Genomic DNA, 18,823 nt, shown 5'->3' with positions numbered 1-18,823 from the left:
TCAGGAGGGTCAGGGGGAGTGGGGCAGGGGCAGTGGGTCAGGGGGAGTGGGTCAGGAGGAGGGTTCGGGGGGAGTGGGGCAGGGGGAGTGGGGCAGGAGGGTCAGGAGGAGTGGGGCGGGGTAGTGGGTCAGGGGGAGTGGGTCAGGGGGAGTAGGGCAGGGGGAGTTGGGCAGGGGGAGTGGGTCAGGAGGGTCAGGGGGAGTGGGGCAGGGGGAAAGGGTCAGGAGGGTCGGGGGAAGTGGGGCAGGGGGAGTGGGTCAGGGGGAGTGGGTCAGGAGGGTCAGGGGGAGTGGGGCAGGGGGTGGGTCAGGGGGAGTGGGTCAGGAGGGTCGGGGGAGTGGGTCAGGAGGGTCAGGGGGAGTGGGTCAGGGGGAGTGGGTCAGGGGGAGTGGGTCAGGAGTGTCAGGGGGAGTGGGTCAGGGGGAGTGGGTCAGGAGGGGTGGGTCAGGGGGAGTGGGTCAGGAGGGTCAGGGGGAGTGGGTCAGGGGGAGTGGGTCAGGGGGAGTGGGTCAGGAGTGTCAGGGGGAGTGGGTCAGGGGCAGTGGGTCAGGTGGAGTGGATCAGGGGGAGTGGGTCAGGAGGGTCAGGGGGAGTGGGGCAGGGGCAGTGGGTCAGGAGGGTCGAGGTAGTGGGTCAGGGGCAGTGGCTCAGGGGGAGTGGGTCAGGAGGGTCAGGGGGAGTGGGGCAGGGGCAGTGGGTCAGGAGGGTCGGGGGAGTGGGTCAGGAGGGTCAGGGGCAGTGGCTCAGGGGGAGTGGGTCAGGAGGGTCAGGGGGAGTGGGTCAGGAGGGTCAGGGGCAGTGGCTCAGGGGGAGTGGGTCAGGAGGGTCAGGGGGAGTGGGTCAGGAGGGTCAGGGGGAGTGGGTCAGGAGGGTCAGGGGAGGGGGTCAGGAGGGTCAGGGGGAGTAGGTCAGGAGGGTCAGGGGGAGTGGGTCAGGAGGGTCAGGGGAGGGGGTCAGGAGGGTCAGGGGGAGTGGGTCAGGAGGGTCAGGGGGAGTGGGTCAGGAGGGTCAGGGGGAGTGGGTCAGGAGGGTCAGGGGGAGGGGGTCAGGAGGGTCAGGGGAGTGGGTCAGGAGGGTCAGGGGGAGTGGGTCAGGAGGGTCAGGGGCAGTGGGTCAGGAGGGTCGGGGGGAGTGGGTCAGGAGGGTCAGGGGGAGTGGGTCAGGAGGGTCAGGGGGAGGGGGTCAGGGGGAGGGGGTCAGAGGGAGGGTCAGGGAGAATGGGATCAGGAGGAAGGTCAAGGGGAGTGGGTCAGGTGGAGGGTGAGGAGGAGTGGGTCAGAGGGAGGGTCAGGGGGAGGGTCAGGGGGAGTGGGTCAGGGGGAGTGTCAGAGGGTGGGTCAGGGGGAGGGGGTCAGGGGGAGGGTCAGGGAGAATGGGATCAGGAGGAGAGTCAAGGGGAGTGGGTCAGAGGGAGGGTCAGGGGGAGGGTCAGAGGGAGGGTCAGGGGGAATGTGTTCAGAAGGAGGCGGGCCCGGGGAGGGCAGGATTAGCGCCTGCGCGTAACTCGGCCCCGCCCCCGTTCCGCGCTGTGTCGTCCCCGCCCCCGTGACGTGCTGACTCAGCCCCACCCCTGACGCAGCCCCACCCCTGACGCGGCCCCACCCCGTGACGTGCTGACGCAGCCCCATCCCCGAGACGCGGCCCCGCCCCCGTGACGTGGCACCGCCCCCACCACGTGCCGCGCCCACTCGGACCTGCACCACCACGTGCCTCGCTGACTCGGCCCTGCCCGCGTGACGCTACTCCGCCCCCACCACGTGCCTCGCTGTCTCGGCCACGCACCCGTCACGTGGCCCCACCCCTCCCAGTGCCTCGCTGACGGGGCCCCGCCCCCTTCACGTGGCTTCGCCCCACCACGTGCCGCTCTGACTGTGCCCCGTCGCCTCTCCCCAACCCCACCACGTGCCTCGCTGACTCGGCCCCGCCCCCACCACGTGCCTCGCTGACTCGGCCCCGCCCGCGTGCCGTGCTGACGGCCCCGCCCCCACCACGTGCCTAGCTGACTTGGCCCCGCCCCCGTGCCGCGCTGACTGGGTCCCGCCCCCACCCCCGTGCCGCTCTGACTCGGCCCCGCCCCCGTGCCGTGCTGACGGCCCCGCCCCCGTGCCGTGCTGACGTCTCCGCCCACACCACGTGCCTAGCTGACTCGGCCCCGCCCCCGTGCCGCTCTGACTGGGTCCCGCCCCCGCCCGCGTGCCGCCTGGCGGTTTAGAAGGCGGGCCGCGCGGGCTCCGGGTTTGAAAGGAAAGCGCGGCACGTGGGTGGCGGCGGCTCGACAGCCGGTAGAGGTGAGAAAGGCTGGCGGTATTGGGGGGTTGGCTCAGAGCGGCCATTGGCTCAGAGCTGTTGGGGAACCCGGCCAAGCAACAGCAGAGGGAGGAAGGCGAGAGGGGGCCGGTGTTGGCCTGCAGGGGGGGAGGGGCGAAAGTCCGCTTTAACCAGTGTGGATAAACCGCCTCCTCTCCACCCCCATCTTCCCCACTGAGCGGCTGCGTCACAATGCCAAGTGACGTCACAGTGAGTCACGTCACTGAGAACAACGTCACAATGGGAAACGTCACAGTGAATAACGTCACAATAGGAAACGTCACAATGCCTGCTGGGAATAGGAATAGTGGTTTAGGTCAAGAGATCAAGGAAAGGGTGGTTTAGGCAAAAGGTCAAGGATGAGATGGTTTAGGTCAAGAGGTCAAGAAAAGGGTGGTTTAGGCAAGAGTTCAAGGAAAGGGTGGTTTAGGTCAAGAGGTCATTGATAGGGTAGTTTAGGTCAAGCGGTCAGGGATGTAGTGGTTAAGGTCAAAAGGTAATGGATAGATCATGGGGTTAGGACGGCAGGGTTGCACAGTGGTTATCACTGCTGCCCCACAGGGACCCGGGTTCAATTCCCGGCTTGGGTCACTGCCTGTGCGGAGTTTGCACATTCTCCCCGTGTCTGCGTGGGTTTCCTTCGGGTGCTCCGGTTTCCTCCCACAGTCCAAAGACGTGCAGGTTAGGTGGAGTTATGGGGATAAGGTGTGGAAATGGGTCGAGGTAGGGTCCACTTTCAGGGGGTTGGTGCAGACCCGATGGGACGAACAACCTCCTTCTACACCATAGGGATTCCATGGAGCAGTGAGCAGTATCAGGTCAGGGGTTGGTGGAAATGTTCAAGATCAGGGATTAGAGGTGTGGGGGTTAGGATAACGCTTGATGTTTGGGTGTTGGAAATGAGGAAAATGGTTCGGAATTTGGGGTTAGTTAGTTTTCGGAAACTCGATTAATATTGTTTCTCGGCAAGCGGGAAGGATAGAGTGTGGTAGGTGAAGGAAAACATGAGAATGGGGCAATGGAGAGAAAGTTTGAGAAAAGGAGTGGAGGTGGAAAAGCAGCAAGCAGAGAAGGGGAGGTGGGAGGAAAGAAAAGGAGATGGAGAAGAATTGGATGGAGAGAGAGTTGATGCAGGTGACGGCAGCGACGGACAGCAGGCCAAGGAGAAAATAATAAAGAAGGGTTGGAAAGGGATAAGTGATAAGTGAAGCGCAGGAAAGGTGAACAATAACCAAGGGAGGGGAATGGATTAAAAAGGAGGACAAGATTTAGGGGTGTGAGCAAAGTGGGGAGACAGGAATATAGTAGATGGAGGGAAGGAAGAGAGGGGAAAGTCACAGAGAGGAGAGGCCAGTCAGGGGGCGGTCACACTGGCTGGTTGTGAAAAGAGTGTAGCTTGAATCCAGTCCACAAATCACATTTGCTGACAGAAGTATGTATGAACCATCGAATTTACAGTGCAGAAGGAGGCCATTCGGCCCATCGAGCCTGCACCGGCCCTTAGAAAGAGCACCCTACGCCTCCACCCGGTCCCCAACCCCATAACTCAGTAACCCCACCTAATCCTTTTTTCTTGAACACTAAGGGCAATTTATCATGACCAATCCACCTAACCCGTGGACTGTGTGAGGAAACCGGAGCACTCAGAGGAAACCCACACAGACACGGGGAGAACGTCCAGACTCCGCACAGACAGTGACCCAAGTTGGGAATCGAACCTAGGAGCCTGTACTGTGAAGCAACAGTGCTAACCACTGTGCTACTCTGCTCTCCACCTGTTAACATGCTGGAGGGGTGGGGAGGGAGGTCTGGACAGAGAGGCTGGAGGAGTGGGCAGAGAGGCTGGAGGGGTGGGCAGAGAGGCTGGAGGGGTGGGCAGAGAGGCTGGAGGTCTGGGCAGAGGCTGGAGGGGTGGGGAGGGAGGTCTGGGCAGAGAGGCTGGAGGTCTGGGCAGAGAGGCTGGAGGGGTGGGGAGGGAGGTCTGGGCAGAGAGGCTGGAGGGGTGGGGAGGGAGGTCTGGGCAGAGAGGCTGGAGGAGTGGGCAGAGAGGCTGGAGGTCTGGGCAGAGAGGCTGGAGGAGTGGGCAGAGAGGCTGGGGGAATGGGCAGAGAGGCTGGAGGAGTGGGCAGAGAGGCTGGAGGGGTGGGCAGAGAGGCTGGAGGAGTGGGCAGAGAGGCTGGAGGTCTGGGTAGACAGGCTGGAGGTCTGGGCAGAGAGGCTGGAGGAGTGGGCAGAGAGGCTGGGGGAATGGGCAGAGAGGCTGGAGGAGTGGGCAGAGAGGCTGGTTGGGTGGGCAGAGAGGCTGGGGGAATGGGCAGAGAGGCTGGAGGAGTGGGCAGAGATGCTGGAGGTCTGGGCAGAGACGCTGGAGGTCTGGGCAGAGGGGCTGGAGGAGTGGGCAGAGAGGCTGGGGGAGTGGGCAGAGAGGCTGGAGGTCTGGGCAGAGAGGCTGGCGGTCTGGGCAGAGGGGCTGGAGGAGTGGGCAGAGAGGCCGGAGGTCTGGGCAGAGAGACCGGAGGTCTGGGCAGAGAGGCCGGAGGAGTGGGCAGAGAGGCCGGAGGTCTGGGCAGAGAGGCCGGAGGTCTGGGCAGAGAGGCCGGAGGTCTGGGCAGAGAGGCCGGAGGAGTGGGCAGAGAGGCCGGAGGAGTGGGCAGAGAGGCTGGAGGTCTGGGCAGAGAGGCTGGAGGTCTGGGCAGAGAGGCTGGAGGTCTGGGCAGAGAGGCTGGAGGAGTGGGCAGAGAGGCTGGAGGTCTGGGCAGAGAGGCCGGAGGAGTGGGCAGAGAGGCCGGAGGTCTGGGCAGAGAGGCTGGAGGTCTGGGCAGAGAGGCTGGAGGTCTGGGCAGAGAGGCCGGAGGAGTGGGCAGAGAGGCTGGAGGAGTGGACAGAGGCTGGAGGTCTGGGCAGAGAGGCTGGAGGTCTGGGCAGAGAGGCTGGAGGTCTGGGCAGAGGGGCTGGAGGTCTGGGCAGAGAGGCTGGAGGTCTGGGCAGAGAGGCTGGAGGTCTGGGCAGAGAGGCTGGAGGGGTGGGCAAAGGGCATGGTGGTCTGGGCAGAGAGGCTGGAGGAGTGGGCAGAGATTTGGGCAGGGAGGCTGGAGGTCTGGGCAGAGAGGCTGGAGGTCTGTGCCGAGAGGCTGGAGGTCTGGGCAGAGAGGCTGGAGGTCTGTGCCGAGAGGCTGGAGGTCTGGGCAGAGAGGCTGGAGGAGTGGGCAGAGAGGCTGGAGGAGTGGGCAGGGAGGCTGGAGGTCTGGGCAGGGAGGCTGGTCTGGGCAGAGAGGCTGGAGGTCTGGGCAGAGAGGCTGGAGGAGTGGGCAGAGAGGCTGGAGGGGGGGGGGGGAGGGAGATCTGGGCAGAGAGGCTGGAGGTCTGGGCCGAGAGGCTGGAGGTCTGGGCAGAGAGGCTGGTCTGGGCAGAGAGGCTGGAGGTCTGGGCAGAGAGGCTGGAGGAGTGGGCAGAGAGGCTGGAGGGGTGGGCAAAGGGCATGGAGGTCTGGGCAGAGAGGCTGGAGGTCTGGGCAGAGAGGCTGGAGGGGTGGGCAGAGAGGCTGGAGGAGTGGGCAGAGAGGCTGGAGGTGTGGGCAGAGAGGCTGGAGGGGGGGTGGGGAGGGAGGTCTGGGCAGAGAGGCTGGAGGAGTGGGCAGAGAGGCTGGAGGGGTGGGCAGAGGGGCTGGAGAGGTGGGCAGAGAGGCTGGAGGAGTGGGCAGAGAGGCTGGAGGAGTGGGCAGAGAGGCTGGAGGTCTGGGCAGAGAGGCTGGAGGAGTGGGCAGAGATCTGGGCAGGGAGGCTGGAGGTCTGGGCAGGGAGGCTGGAGGAGTGGGCAGAGATCTGGGCAGGGAGGCTGGAGGTCTGGGCAGGGAGGCTGGAGGTCTGGGCAGGGAGGCTGGAGGACCTGTTTTTACCAACTGGCCAACCCCCGCGACTCACACCGACCAACATTCACGAATCACCATTTTCTCTCAACTTTAATGAGAGAGGTGAGCCTGCTTGGTCCTCACAATCGCACTACCAACAGGTTCACAGGAGGAGAGGGCTATGCACATATCGGGTGCAGAATGCATCGATTCCTCTGTGCCGGCTTCATCTTTGCGAGAACGGAAAATGCAACCTTGCACATTGTTACGGACAAAAGCAACAAAATGCTTGTTTTACTCAGCTCCAGATACTCCTCGGAGACGCTACTCCAGAATACCGACAGTTTCATTGACTTGTGCCATGTTTTTAATGTGCTGTCAAAGCTGAGGCACAGAAGTTCAGTCAGCTTCATTTGGAGTCAGGCATACCAGTCCACTTACAGTTTCTTTACTGATGCTGTTTTCTTCGATGTATCGAAGCAGTGTGGGGAACATGTAGTAATTTTGGCTTTGCACTCACAATTGCTAAACTTTCAGTGAGTTTTGGAAAGCTGTGATTTCTTCACAGTGCCGAAAGCAATCATCGTCCCTTGCAATTTGAGGTTCAGTTCCTTTAGAATTGAAAATTCAAATCAAATTTCATCAGCAAACGAATCAGCTAGAGAGGACAATTTCTTGAGGAGGAGAGCGTGGATTTTGTATCTCAGTCGGTAAACTCTGCGTAGGTCCCCTGCTGACTGATCATTACAGGAACTCTTCAAGCGGATGAAGTCCACCGTCATTGGGATTGACTGGTTACTGTTTCGATTCAGTACTTTAATGTCTAAATGGTCAGCAAACACCTTATAGCCACCCTTCAGAACACAGAGGGCGACAATGTGATAAATTCCCATGGCTTTCATTATACCCCTTGCCAAACGTTCAGTTCTGTCCGTGATTAAACCATGAGGAATATATACTCTCTCCAGATCATTACAGTCATGTATAGAGATGCAAAACAGATCGAGGTCATAGCCTTGTTCATCATCATCAGTGATCACCACGCAGTTGCCGCGATCGCACTTTGACCCCGGGTTCAGGTCCGAACACTCTGGCCGCCTGCGTTACTGATGAGCGGGCACACATGCGCAGTGCGCCTGCATTTTCCCAGCTGACTTTTAATGCCGGACGCCATTTTTTAAGCCGCTCGCAGCCGGCATTGTTAAAAGCCGGCTGTTGCGCATGAATTCCCGCGATCGGGAACGCCGCGATGGACCCTCCCGACATCCACTTGAAAGTGCCCGATTTACAGTCAACATCCACCATCCCCTCCATCACACATTTGTTTACCCGGGCAAATATATACCCGATCATGGTTTGTGCTCCCAAGTCTTCACTTATCCGCAATTTAACACGTTAAACTCGAACCTAAACACATTGGTCCCGAAAGGTTAATCAGCATTAAATTCATACACAGCTTCTGAGTGGCATCTTTCCCATGTAGGAAGCGCGCACCATCTCTTAAACTGCACGCAGTTGCAGGATGCAGTAACTATCGACCAGCATTTTGCAGTCCCAGCAGAGAGCAGCACTCCTCCCAAAAAATGGGTGAGTCAGAGCCAAACAGAACATGTCCAGGAAATTGATGACACTCGAAAAAGTAACAATCTTAGAATGACACATGATGCAAGTGCCACCTTATTGGCCGGGGAATACTCTTGTCAGTAAACCTGCAATCAGGCACATGAGACAGACTGAAGAACATAAGAACTACGAGCAGGAGTCGGCCATCTGGCCCCTCGAGCCTGCTCCGCCATTCAATGAGATCATGGCTGATCTTTTGTGGACTCAGCTCTACTTTCCGGCCCGAACACCATAACCCTTAATCCCTTTATTCTTCAAAAAACTATCTATCTTTACCTTAAAAACATGTAATGAAGGAGCCTCAACTGCTTCACTGGGCAAGGAATTCCATAGATTCACAACCCTTTGGGTGAAGAAGTTCCTCCTAAACTCAGTCCTAAATCTAGTTCCCCTTATTTTGAGGCTATGCCCCCTAGTTCTGCTTTCATCCGCCAGTGGAAACAACCTGCCCTCATCTATCCTATCTATTCCCTTCATAATTAAATATGTTTCTATAAGATCCCCCTCATCCTTCTAAATTCCAACGAGTACAGTCCCAGTTTACTCAACCTCTCCTCGTAATCCAACCCCTTCAGCTCTGGGATTAACCTAGTGAATCTCCTCTGCACACCCTCCAGCGCCAGTACGTCCTTTCTCAAGTAAGGAGACCAAAACTGAACACAATACTCCAGGTGTGGCCTCACTAACACCTTATACAATTGCAACATAACCTCCCTAGTCTTAAATTCCATCCCTCTAACAATGAAGGACTAAATTCCATTTGCCGCCTTAATCACCTGTTGCACCTGTAAACTCATAGCACACCCAGGTCTCTCTGCACAGCGGCATGCTTTAATATTTTATCATTTAAATAATCCGTTTGCTGTTATTCCTACCAAAATGGATAACCTCACATTTGTCAACATTGTATTCCATCTGCCAGACCCTAGCCCATTCACTTAACCCATCCAAATCCCCCTGCAGACTTCCAGCATCCTCTGCACTTTTCGCTTTACCACTCATCTTAGTGTCGTCGGCAAACTTGGACACATTGCCCTTGGTCCCCAACTCCAAATCTGTCGAGAACAAATGATTGTTAGTGTTTCTGGTCGTAAAGAGGTAGGTACTGCTGATGTCACTGGTGACAATGAAGGTGGTGCACAAGTTGCCTCTCCTTCAACTTCCAAAGGATTGTCAACCAGCACAGAATGGTTTGATCGATCGCCTTAAAAAAGTGTATTGAGCTACATAACATAGCGTGAAGTTGCGGGACAGTTTCCCAAGGTGTTGAAATACACTGAAGAGGGAGGCAGAGAAGCCCTTCAATGCACCGCAACTAACGCTTTCTGGGTGAAGATTTCCAAAGAAGCAAAGGCTGTTCCTGGTATGAAAGTAGCAAAGGACAGGTTGACACTTTTGCAAAACCCTCGGGCTGTCAAACCTCATCCGCCAGCCTTTTGGAAAGCCTGTTACAGTAGTTGTATTTGAAAACTGGTTTGCCAGTTGCTTTCTGCCAGATGTCAAGAGTTATGTCAGGGTAAGGAACCTGCTTCTCAAAAGTCCAAGAATCCTCGATAATGCACTTTCTCGCAGAAAACCATCCAGATGTTGGGGACTTTAGCCCCCAGATGCGACCTCACGTGTCCAACCAATAGAACAAGGGGGTCATTACCTCATTCAAGGGTGACTACACCCGAAAAGGTTTCAGCCATACCCTTGATCGTGGAGAAGCAGGGCATTCAACCGTCTGTGATTGCTCATCGCAGTCGATATCATTAAGGAGTCATGGAATAACGTTGCTTCAACCATAAATGCCTGCGGTAAATGTTTATTCGGAAGCTGGAAATGTTTCTCCAGAGTTCCTCAATGTGGATGCAGAAGTGACAAGGATTATTGACTGGTGTAACATGTTGGAGGTGGGGGGGGGGGGGGTTTGAAGACTGATCAAGAGGAGCACTCACTCCACATTGGTTGAATTGATGAAACTTAATGGACCTAAACAGCAGCAGGATGAAGGGCCGAAATAGGCTCAATTCACAACCAAGGTGACAGCAGATCAGATCGGCTGAAGCTTTGATAAATACAGGACAACAGACCATGGTACGAGCATGAAAAGAAGCATTGCCTTTTGCAGAGTTATTGACACTGTCATTGCTCCTGACTGAGAACTTCACAAAATTCAAAAGCAAAATTCGAAGCAGTCGACATCACTTTGTTGCTTTCATCCAGAATAACGACTGCACCATCCACACTGCCCACTCCCTCTACCTCCACTCTCCTCGATAGTATCTGTACTGTAATTCATACTATTCTGTAGTTGACAAGTATTTAATTGTTCTTGTTTTCTTCCACTGCCAGACAATATCCGCAATAGAATTGTCCTGAATTTACTTGAATTTTTATTGCCTCTTTGCCTTTTTGGCGATGGCTGGAATCTATCTAATCTTCCCGTTCTAAAGTATGCTCACCGTTTGCAATTTCCCCCTTTGCGTGATTTCACAGGAACAACCTCCGCCAACGATAGGAGCTTACTATATTCAGCATTCCACTGGCAAGGTGATCCAAGGTCCTCCAGGTAATCGCTCCCTTATCTGTCAGAAGGCCATTAAGTCCTCTTTTGGCTCATTGCTCCTGAGGACGTCCTGTTTAAAACAGTTGGGTTGGAAAATAGTTCCTCTGCCAGTGCAGCCCATCGAGTCTGCACCCTACCTAGTCCCGCTCCCTGCCTCAACACCATAACCCCACCAAACTGTACATCTTTGGACACTAAGGGACAATTTAACACGGCCAATCCACCTAACCTGCACATCTTTGGACACTTAGGGACAATTTAACATGGCCAATCCACCTAACCTGTACATCTTTGGACACTAAGGGACAATTTAACACAGCCAATCCACCTAACCTGTACATCTTTGGACACTAAGGGACAATTTAACACAGCCAATCCACCTAACCTGTACATCTTTGGACGCAAAGGGACAATTTAACATGGCCAATCCACCTAACCTGTACATCTTTGGACACTAAGGGACAATTTAACATGGCCAATCCACCCAACCTGTACATCTTTGGACATAAGGGACAATTTAACACAGCCAATCTACCCAACCTGTACATCTTTGGACACTAAAGGACAATTTAACACAGCCAATCCACCAAACCTGTACATCTTTGGACACTAAGGGACCATTTAACACGGCCAATCCACCTAATCTGTACATCTTTGGACACTAAGGGACCATTTAACACGGCCGATCCACCTAACCTGCACATCTTTGGACACTGAGGGACAATTTAACATGGCCAATCCACCTAACCTGTACATCTTTGGACACAAAGGGACAATTTAACATGGCCAATCCACCTAACCTGTACATCTTTGGACACTAAGGGACAATTTAACATGGCCAATCCACCCAACCTGTACATCTTTGGACACTAAGGGACAATTTAACACAGCCAATCTACCCAACCTGTACATCTTTGGACACTAAAGGACAATTTAACACAGCCAATCCACCAAACCTGTACATCTTTGGACACTAAGGGACAATTTAACATGGCCAATCCACCTAACCTGTACATCTTTGGACACTAAAGGACAATTTAACACAGCCAATCCGGGACTTGACTTCCGGGCGGCGAGCGAGGAGGTCGCAGGGAGAGGGGCTCCCGCAAGCGGTGGACAGCAGGAGGAACAGCCCCCCCCCCCGACAGGCCGGACGGCGGAGGAGGAGCGCCGGCGGAGGAGCCGGAGCGGGAGCCGAGGAGCCGGAGCGGAGGAGCCGAGGAGCCGGAGCAGAGGAGCCGAGGAGCCGGGGCGGAGGAGCCGAGGCGGAGGAGCCGAGGAGCCGGAGCGGAGGAGCCGGAGCGGAGGAGCCGAGGAGCCGGAGCGGGAGCCGAGGAGCCAGAGCCGAGGAGCCGGAGCCGAGGAGCCGGAGCGGAGGAGCCGAGGAGCCGGAGCCGGAGCGGGAGCGGAGGAGCCGGAGCGGAGGAGCCGGAGCGGCGACAGGGGGGGCCCAACAGCAGCAGGTCCATCCCCTCTCCCCCCCCCCCCCCCCCCACGCGGGCCAGGAGCGGTGCGGCGGCGGCGGCGGCCCCTCTTCTCTCCACCCCCCCACGCGACCCAGGAGCGGTGCGGCGGCGGCGGCCCCTCTTCTCTCCCCCCCCCAACGCGGGCGAGGAGCGGTGCGGCGGCGGCGGCCCTCTTCTCCTCCCCCCCCCCCCCCCCCCCCCCACGCGGGCCGGGAGCGGTGCGGCGGCGGCGGCCCCTTTATCTCCTCTCCCCCCCCCCCCCCCCCCCCCCCCCCCCCCCCCACGCGGGCCAGGAGCGGATGCGGCGGCGGCGGCCCCCCTTCTCTTCCCCCCCCCCCCCCCAGCCAGCAGCGGGGACCCCCCCCCCCCCCCCCCAGCCAGCAGCGGGGACCCCCCCCCCCCAGCCAGCAGCGGGGACCCCCCCCCCAGCCAGCAGCGGGGACCCCCCCCCCCCAGCCAGCAGCGGGGACACAACCCCCCCCCCCCAGCCAGCAGCGGGGACACAACCCCCCCCCCCCAGCCAGCAGCGGGGACACAACCCCCCCCCCCCAGCCAGCAGCGGGGACACAACCCCCCCCCCCAGCCAGCAGCGGGGACACAACCCCCCCCCCCCCCCCCCCCCCCACCCCGCAGCGGGGACACAACCCCCCCCCCCCCCCCCAGCCAGCAGGGGGGACACAACCCCCCCCCCCCCCCCCAGCCAGCAGCGGGGACCCCCCCCCCCCCCAACCAGCAGCGACCACCGGCCCACTCGCCCCCCCCCCCCCCCCCCCCCCCCCCAACTGCTGTGACCACCACGTGGCAAAGACAAAGGGACTCTCTCTCCTGGTTGAGTGGGGGAAAAAAGAAAAAAGAGACTTGTATTTCTGTTCTTCCCAAAAGAAAACTGGTAAAGAGAAAAGGGGTAGGGGAAATAAATTAAAAAAAAAAAAAAATATATATATATATATATATATACATATATAGATATATAATAATAAATAAAATAAAAATAGGGTGCGGAAAAGGGGGAAAAAGAAGAACAAGGAGAGAAGAAAAGATGAAGGGGAAGGGGGAGAAAAAAGTGCCAGAAAGGAGCCAAGAGAAAGGGGGCACCGGAAGTAGACTGGGCAAAGGGAAAGCCAGCTCGGGCGAACGAGTCAACACGCGAAGCGGCGGGAAGGATGCTTCGCCGCATCCAGAAGAGCTGGACGGGCGGGCAACCTCTCCCCTGGGGTTAGAGGGGGGCGTGAATTGGAAGGAAGCCTTTGCCGAGGTGGTGAGGGAGCAGCTGCAGGCATTCAAGGCAGAGTTAAAAGCAGACGCAGAGGCCGCAGCACAGGCAGCAGTGACCAGGGCCATGTCAGGGGTGCAGCAGGTTCTGACCAGATTGGAGAAGAAAGTGGATGCCCAAGGGAAGATACTGGAAGCCCAAGGGAAGATACTGGAAGCCCAGGGGGCAACCATTAAAGAGCTGGAGAAGGCAGCGACTGACGCGAGCGACCGGGTCATATCCTTGGAGAGGGGAATGGTGAAACTGAGTGCAACACAGGGGAGCCTGAAGGGCAGGGTAGACGACCAGGAGATCAGCTCGAGAAGGCAAAATATCAAGATAGTGGGCCTGCCAGAGGGGATAGAGGGTAGAAATCCCACAACATTCGTGGCTGCGATGCTGGGCTCCTTAGTGGGGCGGGAAACTTTTCCCACCCCACCGGAAATGGACAGAGCTCATCGGTCACTGCGCCCGAAGCCCAAGGAAGGGGAAAAACCGAGAGCAGTTATAGCCAGACTGCACCGGTACCGGGATAGGGAGACAATCCTGCGCTGGGCCAAGGAGAATAGAGCCTGCAATTGGGACGGGCACGCCATCCGAATCTACGAGGATTTTGGAGCGGACATAGCTAAGAGACGGGCGGAGTTCAACAGAGCGAAAGCAGCTCTCTATAAGAACAAAGTACGTTTTGGTATGCTGTACCCAGCAAAACTCTGGGTCACATACCAACACAAGGAATATTTCTTTACAGCCCCTGCCGAGGCGAATAGATTCGTCGAGGAGCACGGGCTGGAAAAACGCCATGGGAAGTAGGGACGAGGGGCCCATGGCAAGGAGACACGTCAAGCCGACGGGGGGGTGGGGAGGGGCGAGGCAAAGCCAACCCCCTCCCCCCTGGCAGGAACACCCAGAACGGAAAACAACCCAATGCCCTAGGGCCCGCTCCAGGTGGGAGGCCAGGCCCCGGCACGAGGGAACGGGAGTACTGGAGAGGGGAGAGGGGAAGCGGGACAGCAACCTCCGAGAGGGGAGCCACCGTGCTAGCAGGAAAGCTAGCAAAGGGGGCGCGCAACAGAGCAGGGCGCAGCGCACCCCCAACAGGGGGGAAGGCGCCAGGCAGGGGAGGGGGGGGATCACCCATCAAAGGTGGGAGAGCAAATGGGGACAGGAATGGGGGAGAGAGGGGCAATGGAGGGGTACACAGGGGTATCCCCGAAAGGGATAGAGCGGGGGGGGGGGGCACCCGGGGGGCGAGAGACCAGGGAGGGGAAACGCAGGGACGAAGGGACAAAAGAGGCCAGTAAGGGAATAGGGCCACAAAGTGCCACAGACAAGGGCTCGAAACAGGGAACTGCTGCAAGCACCCACCCAGTACGGTCTGTGGGTGAAGGGGCCCCCCGGAGTGCAGGGGACTACCCGCGTGGCGGACACAAAGTGGACGGCCATGGCGGGTGTCCCCGGGACAAGGGGGAACCCCGGAGCGCAGGGACCCGACCGCATGGGGAGAGCAGTGATAGTGGACATCCTGGACGGCCCCCTAACATAGGGAAACCCCAGAGGGCAGGGGCGCGTCCACCGGACAAATATGGTTAACCCCACAGGAGCAAGGGGGCAGAAGCCCCCCATCAGAATAGTCACCTGGAACGTAAGGGGACTTAACGGCCCAGTGAAGAGATCTAGAGTCCTCACCCACCTTAGAAACATGAGGGCCGACATAGTCTTCCTCCAAGAGACGCACTTGAGGGTAGCAGGACCAACTGCGGGTAAGAAAGGGCTGGGTGGGACAAACCTATCATTCCTGTTATGGGGCAAGGGCCAGGGGGGGTGGCGATCCTGATTGGCAAGAGGGACAATGTTTAGGGCGACAAAGACGGTTACGGACCCAGGGGGACGGTATGTCATGGTCAGCGGGGCCCTGGATGGGGCGCCGGTAGTTCTAGTTAACGTGTACGCGCCCAACTGGGACGACACGAGCTTCATCCAAAAGACCATGGCAGAAATCCCGGACATAGCGACGCACCGACTAATCATGGGGGGGGACTTCAACTGTGTACAGGACCCAACGACGGACAGATCAAACCCCAGAACGGGGAAAACCTCAAACATGGCAAGGGAACTCAGCCACTATATGGAGCAGATGGGAGCAGTAGACCCCTGGAGATTCGCCCACCCGGGGGAGAAAGAATTCTCTTTCTTCTCCCCAGTACACAACGTGTACACCAGAATTGACTTCTTTGTGGTGGGCGAAAACGGTGCTTCCAGAGATAGACAAGGTGGAATACTCCGCAATTGTGATATCAGACCACGCTCCACACTACATGGATGTGCGGCTAGAGACGGGAAGGGCCCAGCGCCCCAAATGGAGGTTGGACGGTGCCTTACTAGCTGACAAGGCCTTCAGCGAAAGGATAGCGCAGGCCATAGCGGAGTACACTGAGATCAACCAAAACGGGGAGGTCTCACCCTCCACGTTCTGGGAAGCGCTTAAGGCCGTACTAAGAGGGGAAATCATAGCCTACAAAGCGCAAAGAGATAGGGAGGAAAGGGTGGCTAGGCAGAAGCTGGTCGACTCCATACTGGAGGTAGACCATAAATACTCCGAGGCCCCGACTGTAGAACTCCTGGCGGAGAGAAAAGAATTACAAAGGAACTTTGACCTGCTCTCCACCAGGAAAGCAGTACACCAACTCCGCCAGGCACGCGGGGCCCTATACGAACACGGAGACAAAGCCAGCCGCCTGTTGGCCCACCAGCTGAGAAAGCAGGCAGCCAGCAGAGAAATTGCGCAAATCAGAGATACCAGAGGCACGTTGGAAACAGAACCAGAGAAGATTAACAAAACCTTCAAGGCCTTCTACCAAGAGCTGTACACCTCAGAGCCCCCAACGGGGAAGGCTGGGATGAACCGGTTTCTTGACGGACTGAACATACCAGTTGTGGGAGAGGGCAGAAAACGGGATCTGGAAGCACCACTAGCACTGGGAGAGATCATGGAGAGCATTAGCTCCATGCAGGCGGGGAAGGCGCCGGGACCGGACGGATTCCCGGCGGACTTCTACAAAAAATTTGCGACAGCGCTGGCCCCGCACATGCGGGAGATGTTCACAGACTCGCTAGCTAGGGGCACGTTGCCACCCACGTTAGCACAGGCCTCAATCTCGCTGATACCTAAGAAAGACAAAGACCCAACGGAATGTGGGTCATACAGACCCATATCTCTGCTGAATGCAGACGCCAAAATACTGGCCAAAATCCTAGCCAAAAGGCTAGAAGACTGTGTACCTGAGGTGGTCACAGAGGACCAGACGGGCTTTGTCAAAGGTAGACAGCTGACCGCGAACATCAGGCGCCTGCTGAACGTGATAATGACCCCCTCCGGGGAGAGAACACAAGAGGTGATCGTCTCCCTGGACGCAGAAAGGCCTCGACAGAGTCGAATGGATATACCTCATAGAGGTACTGGAGCGATTTCGGGCTTGGAACAGGGTTCACAGCTTGGGTAAAGCTCCTGTACAACGCTCCCATGGCGAGTGTACAGACCAACAATACCAACTCCCAATACTTCCAGCTGCACAGGGGCACCAGACAAGGATGCCCACTGTCCCCGCTGCTGTTCGCACTAGCAATCGAACCGCTAGCAATCGCGCTCAGGGCAGCAAAAATTGGAGGGGGATCCGAAGGGGAGGTAGAGAGCACAGAGTCTCACTCTATGCGGATGATCTGCTCCTCTATATCTCGGACCCACAAAGCAGCATGGACGGAATCATCGCGCTCCTGAAAGAGTTTGGAGCCTTCTCGGGCTACAAACACAACATGAGCAAAAGTGAGATCTTCCCATTACACCCGCAAGGGGGGGGGCAGCACTAAAGGGGCTGCCGTTCAAACAAGCCCGACATAAATTCCGCTACCTGGGGATCCAAATAGCCCATGACTGGAAAGGGATCCACAAATGGAACCTCACCAGCCTGACGGAGGAAGTTAAAAAGGACCTGCAAAGATGGAACACACTCCCGCTCTCCCTCGCGGGGAGAGTTCAGACGATCAAAATGAACGTACTGCCCAGGTTCCTCTTCCTGTTTAGATCCATTCCGATCTACATCCCCAAGGCCTTTTTCAAAGCGCTGGACAAACTCATCATGGCGTTCGTATGGGGGGGTAAAAATGCTAGGATCCCAAAGAAGGTCTTACAAAAAACAAAAACCAGGGGAGGGTTAGCCCTCCCGAATCTACAATTCTACCACTGGGCAGCAACAGCCGAGCGAGTAAGGGGATGGATCCAGGAGCCAGAAGCTGAGTGGGTGCGTGCGGAGGAGGCCTCCTGCATGGGAACCTCCCTCCGGGCCCTCGCCACGGCAGCACTCCCATCCCCACCCAAAAAACACTCCAGCAGCCCAGTGGTGACAGCCACCCTCCAATCCTGGAACCAACTGCGGCAGCAACTTGGCCTGACCAAAATGTCGAACAGGGCTCCCATCTGCAACAACCATAGGTTCAAACCAGCACTGACCGACGCCACCTTCAAAAGGTGGAGGCAGGACGGGGGGACACTGACAGTCAGGGACCTATACACGGACGACAGGATCGCAACACTGGACGAACTGACAGAGAAATTTCAGCTAGCTGGGGGGAACGAGCTACGGTACCTGCAGCTCAAAAACTTCCTACGAAAGGAGACAAGGACGTACCCACAACCGCCACGACAGACACTACTGGAAGACCTACTGGACGCAAGTATCCTAGAGAAAGGGAACTGTAGTGACATGTATGACCGACTGGTAGATAGGGACGACACCGTACTGGACGCAACAAGGAGGAAATGGTGAGGACGACCTGGGGATGGAGATCGGGTGGGGACTCTGGAGCGAAGCACTGCATAGGGTCAACTCCACCTCCACGTGCGCAAGGCTCAGCCTGACGCAACTAAAAGTGGTACATAGAGCCCACTTAACAAGAACCCGTATGAGTAGGTTCTTCCCGGAGGTGGAAGACAGATGTGAACGGTGCCAAAGAGGCCCGGCCAACCACGCCCACATGTTCTGGTCCTGCCCCAGACTCGTGGAGTACTGGACAGCCTTCTTCGAGGTAATGTCCAAAGTGGTGGGAGTGAGGGTGGAGCCATGCCCGATAGTGGCGGTCTTCGGGGTTTCAGAACAGCCAGATCTATTCCTGGGGAGGAGGGCGGATGCCCTTGCCTTTGCCTCCCTGATCGCCCGCCGTAGAATCCTGTTTGGCTGGCGGTCAGCAGCACCGCCCAGAGCTGCGGACTGGCTGTCCGACCTCTCGGAATCTCTCCAAATGGAGAAAATCAAATTTGCCATCCGAGGGTCGGACGACGGCTTCCACAGAACGTGGGAGCCATTCATGCAACTGTTCCGGGACCTATTTGTGGCCAATGTACAAGAGGAAGAATAGTCGGGGGAAGGTAGCGGGAGGGGGGGGGGGGGGCTACAGGTTCGTTACGGGGGTTCGATGGCTAGCTAAGGCCCAAAACCAAGCTAAATAAACATGTTGAGGGGGGGGGGGGGGGGGGGCGCAGTTACTACTACGAAGATGCTTACCTGTAAATATGTATGTTAATTTTTGCGTGTTTGTTTTTGTTTGTTTTTTTTTTCTCTCTCCTAACAATTTGTAATTTGTTCAATATAAAATACGAAAACTGAATAAAAACATTTATAAAAAAAAAACACAGCCAATCCACCAAACCTGTACATCTTTGGACACTAAGGGACCATTTAACACGGCCAATCCACCTAACCTGTACATCTTTGGACACTAA

At 57.2% G+C, this 18,823-nt stretch overlaps 1 protein-coding gene across 4 annotated transcripts in view; it reads left to right on the top strand.

The window, feature by feature from the left end:
* Positions 1 to 2,168: 2,168 nt before the first annotated feature.
* The window catches only part of LOC119967899 (B-lymphocyte antigen CD20-like), a 44,612-nt gene continuing 27,957 nt past the window's right edge, over positions 2,169 to 18,823 (top strand). For 3 of the 4 annotated variants that reach the window (XM_038800995.1, XM_038800997.1, XM_038800994.1), the window contains exons 1-2: positions 2,169 to 2,289; positions 10,260 to 10,332. The gene's annotated coding sequence lies outside the window, so the exon portion shown is untranslated. The remainder of the gene's footprint in view (positions 2,290 to 10,259; positions 10,333 to 18,823) is intronic. The other variant, XM_038800996.1, reaches the window with a different exon arrangement.

The sequence above is a fragment of the Scyliorhinus canicula genome, chromosome 6, assembly GCF_902713615.1.
Source record: "Scyliorhinus canicula chromosome 6, sScyCan1.1, whole genome shotgun sequence".
NCBI lineage: Eukaryota > Metazoa > Chordata > Chondrichthyes > Carcharhiniformes > Scyliorhinidae > Scyliorhinus > Scyliorhinus canicula.
This window is presented reverse-complemented; position numbering and strand designations above follow the sequence as displayed.